We start from the raw sequence: 6,535 nt of genomic DNA, 5'->3' as shown, positions 1-6,535 counted from the left end.
AGAGTCCATCTCATTGTATAAGGGAACCATTCAATAGTCTTATCACAGTGGGGCAGAAGCTGTCCTGAAGCCTGGTGGTACGTGCCCTCAATCTTTGTGAAAAAGAAGTCATGCTTTTTGGAAAGAGGGGTTGAAGGAGATAGTTGCTAGTAGAAAGAAGAAACTGGAAGTTGCCTTTAATTTCAAGGAAGTTGTTAAAACAATGAACAGTTTAGATTGTGGAGATGTGATCCAACAGGATCTGACAACGAATGGTTAAATCAGTTCACCATGTTGTTTCAAATTCGTGCTCCTTGGACTTGAGAGAATAATGATGAAAAGAAGAAAGAAAAGAAAGCTTTGCCTCTTTAGCACCTTTTAATAACTTGGGAATTTCTAAAGCACTGCAGAGTGAGCACTGTTGTAATATAGGAAAACCAGCAGCTAATTTGTGCAGTCAATGGTTTAGCCCTCAGCAATAACATATTTACATTAAATAAAGGTTGAAAGATAAATACTGAGCAGGACACCAGTGAGGACACCAGTAAGGACTCCCTTGCTCTCCTTTACACAGGTTCCACGGATAGAATCTCAATTTAAAATCTTATTCTAAAGAGTGAGGTGGAAGATAGGTAAATTACAGGTGGTGGATTTGAACACAATTTGAGATGCAACTGACAGAACCACACCACAGGTTTGGGAAAATCAGAGGTGTAGGTGATTTAGTTGTTGTAGAAATCAACAGCTGTAGAACTGTCAGAGTGAATAGATGCCCAAAGGCTAGCATTTGATCTTTGAAGTACAGTTTTAAAGGACTTTAGGGAGAACTCATTCCTGGATTAATGTAGACAGAAGTGGCATTGCAAAAGCACATAGAGCTACGGTAAGGATGGCTATTAGGAAGTGGTTGGTGATGGCCTTTTCTGTGACTATGATGAGAGGAGTAGATAGTTCATGGGACAAGATTGAGAGACAACTGTGTGTACATGAAAGAGTTTTTTTTAAGGGGGAGGTAATGGGAGGCCAGGATAACAGTGAACTTACGAGGGGAGTGTGCAAGTGAATGGAGAGGAAGATCAAAATACCAAAGGATGAGGTATTTAGTGTGGAAGGAAACAGGGTGGGTAACATGGAGTGGGGTCTGAGGATAGTCGGGAAAAAGAATGCTAAAGGAAAGCATGGTGTGCTGAAAAATATGGAGAAAATACCAGAGGGACTCAGGAAGTACCAAGGAGAATTTGGTGACAAGAGACACACTGCACCGAGTGACGAATTATTCATGGCGGGCCAGGAAGGTTCCTGCTTCTGAGTATGTCATACGAGAAGGTGTCTAGTGACTGAGAATACGGTGTGAGAATGCAGCTCAAAATGACGACATTAAATCTATTACCTGAGTGCTGGAGAAGTTTGATCAGGTGGGCACATGGGAAACATTTGGTTATTTGAAAATTCACTTTTATTCTTGGATAATATAGGTTGAAAATTTCCTAAAAAGGAATTGGAAATGACTTAGGAACAGCTTCTTCCCCTTTGCCATCAGATTTCTGAACAGTCCATGAATCTATGAAAACTACCTCATTATTCCTCTTTTGCACGATTTTTGTTTGGTAACATAGCAATGTTATGTCTTGCACTGTACTGCTGCCACAAAACAGCAAATTTCACAACGTATGTCAGTGATAATAAACCTGATTCTGATTCTGAAAGTAGGTGATAATCTATTGATTCTTCTGCAATAAAAGAGTATTACAAGGAACTACAGGAAACATGTTGGAAGAATCGACGTTCAAAACCAAGATGTAGGACAAAATCCCATCCGGAATGCGAATGATACCGTTACTGCACGTGGAAACTAACAGCCAGAATCAGAAGAATGACTGGCTGTTCGTTTGCACATGGACTAATGGAACAGAAAAGGCTTGCTGGGAATGCACAGTCACAACTCTGCATAAATCATCTCCAAAAGCTTTATGTGAAAGGTTTCAACTGTGCCACAAAGTCTGCTTCCAAAGATAAATTCAAGAATGATCCACAAAATGATTACCACAAGGACTGATCTGAAGAACAGTCCCATGCTTCAAAGAGTACATCATTCAATTTTACAGCAAAAAAGTCTTCTCCTCCTCTCAGATATTTTGCGAGTGTAAGCAATGAGGGACGGGTTGGGGGGTGGCGGATGCAGTCCACACATAACTGATCTAGCAAAAACTATTTAATGCAATGTCTTCTTGAAAGAGTATTTGTAAAGGTTAAAGCAGTCATTCAATCCTTCACAAAGTAAGCCTTATAATTATAGAGCTCCATATCACCCCTTGCAGAAATATCTTGCAGTTCTTTCCATGAAGGCTAACAGTGTCTTGCCAGATGAAAGAAGATAGGGCAAATTCAGACCCTCAGTGCTGCTTCCTGCTGTGGGAGGCCTATTGTGTAAGCCTTCCCACAGTGCTCAGAGGGAGTTTGGAGCATTCCTTGTTTCCTTGCTCACCCATAGGGCTCAGCCTGTACTTACTGCAATTCATCAGATGGGTCAGACATGGACCCAGTGTTCTCTCAGTGAATGCCAAGCACCCAGCAAGTTAGTTGCTGCATTTACCTGGCACCAGGTCAGTCATGCCCCAATATTGCAGTCACCACATCAGACTGATGAGCAGCTGCAAAGGGACAAGACTTATTGCCCAGACATACAGCTCCTGACTCCAGCAGGGAGAGCACAATGTGCCAATGGTGAAAGCCAGCCCTGTAATATAGCTGAGCACTTCGCTACATCACTACAGTTGATGCAAGCTGCTCACAAACTTTTATTCCATGGAAAGACAATAAACAGAAGCTGTTAGCACTGCCTGCGCACTGAAATCACCATCGTGAAGTGGAGCCATTAATCTAATGTGAACCCTGGGGTTTAACCACGGATCATGATTCCAGCACTTGTTCTCCAGGACGATACATTTCAGTCCCTTCTGTCTCAAAGGGATCTGGCCAGTTATCTGGAAGCACCCCCTCTGGATCCAGTGCTGCTTTTGCTGACTAAATTGAAGAAGATAACAATGATCGACAAAAATAGTCGTATTTTTGTCACTGAAATGAATGCACGAAACATTAATAAAATAAGACTATAATTGAGGCTGGAAGTAAAATTATTTTTTAGTCATGAATCTATACTATTTTACAAAGGTTAATGGAAAAATTAATGGAATGTTGGGCTTCATCACAAGGAAGCTGGAATATAAAGTAGAGGAAGCTGTCCCAATCCACCCCACTCTATGTAAATCCCCTGTTCCCCAGACTACGGGAGATTGAGAGGTGAACTGATTGAAATGTTTGAAAGAGTTAATATCCTGGATGCAAATGATTTCTTTGAGAGGAGGAAACAAACGACGGGGGAGAAGCTTAAAATCAGAGCCGTGCATGAGGGAGATCATGGAGCATTTTTCACTTTGGGGGTCACAGCAATCCAGAATCATCTTTCCCAAAGGGCTATGGATGCTGGGGCATTGGAATGTTATATATTGAGATTGATGGATTCTGTTAGGTTAGATTATCAAAGGGATTTAGAACTAAGGCAGATAAATGGAGTTGAGTGCAGGTTAGGAATGATCTAATTAAGTGGCAGAGCAGGTCCTGGAGCTGAAAGGTCTACTCTTGTTGCTATATTCCTCCTCTGGACTGAATTACATTTGAAGTGCAGTCACTTTTATGGGCGATGATTAATCCCTGTGACAACATTTAGAATGTGAATATCTCAATTTAAATGCAAGTGCTTTTCTTCCTTCTGTGAATGCCTGAACCAAATGGCTGTCCGACAGGACTGAAGTCAAAGGTCACATCTGGTTAAAAAAAAAACAAACTGCTGGAGGAACTCAGCAGGTCAGGCAGCTGTGGAGGCAAAGGGAGAGTTGATGTTTTAGGTTGAGACCCTGCATCAGGACCGCTCAAGATTTTTTGCTCTGGATTACAGCATCTGAAATTTCTTGCATCTCCAGTCACATCTGGTCCTCCCTTCCAAACCAATTCTATCTTACTACCTCCACACAGTGCCAGCAAACCTTCTGAAAGCTTGATGTATTTGTATACCCATCGATAATAAATTATATCTGGGTTTCGTCCCTAAACTGTCCTTTTCCTCAGTTTGTCTGCCATTGGTTTTCCTGTGCATTCAATGCACAAAGTCAGATATTCCCTAAGGCGAATGTAACTTAAATTTCTTACTGTTATTTCTAACCATCTCCTACCGTTTTCTCCAAATGAGGGCGGTGACCCCCTGACCTAACAAGCTGAGGACAAATTTATGGACTCTTGTTGCTTTAGCCTGAAGATGGCTGCACCATATCACAGACTAGATTTAATGAACATCTGTAATACTTCTCCCTTTAAGATGTAAAGCTTCGAATGCAGAAGCTGTGCCATATGGCTGGGATGGGAATCACAAAGCTGAGTAGATTCGTTTTGATTTAAGGCACACCATCCAAATTTAACTATCTTCCAAAACCTGCCTGCAGAAGGATGTTCCAAAACCTCCTGAAAATGACCCTCTTTCACATTTCCAATCATTGCCCCCAATTGAAATGGGTGTTAGATCACGGTATCCAATTTTCTGAATACTTTACCTCATCAATCACCCCTCTCGTGTTGGCATGCCTTACACTACCTCCAAGTCTCATTTCTGAACACAAGTTGAATCAGAACTCAAAGTACAATAAAATGGGGGAAACACTCAGTGTAGCAAGACATCACCTGACTTGTACCCTGCTTATTGGGCCACAGAGTTCATATTGCTCTGCTGATTACTGTTTTACAGCGACTGGAACTATTAAGCACAGGGTTCACTCGTACTCTTTAAATGATGGTTCCTATGCATTAGGGAAGGAGAAAGAATAATTAAGCAGTGATTGTGGCTAGATCTGCAATTGGATCAGGCTTTATTTCTCAGAGTGTGCACTGCATCTCATGGCACCATAGTCAACAAATGAATCCTTATTGAAGCAAATGTTTATCAACAATTAGACACAGTCCACCCATTTGTCTGTTGTGCACAGAGAAATGAATGTAATTAGCATGGTTCACCATCAGCATTCTTCTACACAGCTTTTAAATTTCTAATGAAAATTATGTTTTTCTTGAATTTCTACAAGATATCTTTATTAGTCACACATACATTGAAACACACAATGAAATGCATCTTTGTGTAGAGTGTTCTGGGGCAGCCCGCAAGTGTCGCCACGCTCCTGGCACCAACATAGCATGCCCACAACTTTCTAACCTGTACGTCTTTGGAATGTGGGAGGAAACTGGAGCACCCGGAGGAAACCCACACAGACACAGGGAGAACGTACAAACTCCCTACAGACAGTGGCCGGATTTGAACCTGGGTTGCTGGCACTGTAAAGTGTTACGCTAACTGCTACGCTATCGTGCCTGCCCTACAGCAAATACTGTTGGCAATGATAGGATTATTCTTGTAGCTGAATAGTTTATAGCTCAGAACTAAATCACTGCAGCATTACATGCCCCCATGCCAGTAAGGGATAATAAATTATTGCCATTTTTAATCGATTTATTGTCAATGACTATATAAGAAAAATCGAATAAAAGCAGTCACCTCACACTCCTCCAGAGAATTTCACATAATGCCAAAAAAGGTTGACAGTTGTGAAACAAATAGCATGGCAACAGCAGAGGATGTAAAATTATTCTCATTGATATTGCGAGAAATAATGTATGATTTAGATAGTCCCTGTTTCAGATCAATATCAAGGACTCAGACAGAGATTAATAAACAGTAAGAAATGAGGGATTCAAGCTTAGGTATACTTCATATATATCCAGTAACAAATCCATCATTTTGAGTGAAATTTGGTCTTTGTTTTCAGCATTCAGGCTCTGTGTTAGTGAAATTTCAATGGTGGTATTTTTCACCTATAAGTCGGAAATAAAAGGTTTCGTTTCTGCTCCAGAGCTTTCTGAAAATCTAGGCTGATGCCCTGATGCAGTGCTGCACTCTTGGATATACCATTTTTCAGGTGAGACCTTAAGCCCAGCCCCCTCCATCATCTCAGGTGGACACTATAAAAGCCTTCATTTCAAAGAAGAACATGCAAGTTCTCTCAGGTGCTTTGGTCAATATTTATTGCTCAAAGCACCTGAACAATCTGGTCACTTTCATGCCACTGTCTGCAGGACTGAGTGTGAAAATTGCCCGGTTACATTTTCCACCTCAGTGTTTACATTTCAAAGGTGCTTCATCAGATGCAAAGCACTTTCAGACATCCTGACGTTATGAAAGGAGCAGTTTAAATGCAACTTTTTTCTTTTGCGCTACAGGTATAAATCGAATTTCCGCAGCCAGGAGAGTGCTTTGCACAAGCAGGTCCTCCTGTTCCCACAGGATGCATGGATTGCTGCTTGAAGTGTTGACCTATAATTGCAAATGTTACAATTTTTAAAAAAATATGCACACTGTGGTATTGGTGCACACAGATGTTGTTATTTTAATGTAAATGCAGTTTGAATCCAGTGTCAACTGTAGCTGGACAATAAGTCTGATTCACTGGAGAGCAAC

Source organism: Pristis pectinata, chromosome 15 (genome assembly GCF_009764475.1).
Source record: "Pristis pectinata isolate sPriPec2 chromosome 15, sPriPec2.1.pri, whole genome shotgun sequence".
NCBI lineage: Eukaryota > Metazoa > Chordata > Chondrichthyes > Rhinopristiformes > Pristidae > Pristis > Pristis pectinata.
This window is presented reverse-complemented; position numbering follows the sequence as displayed.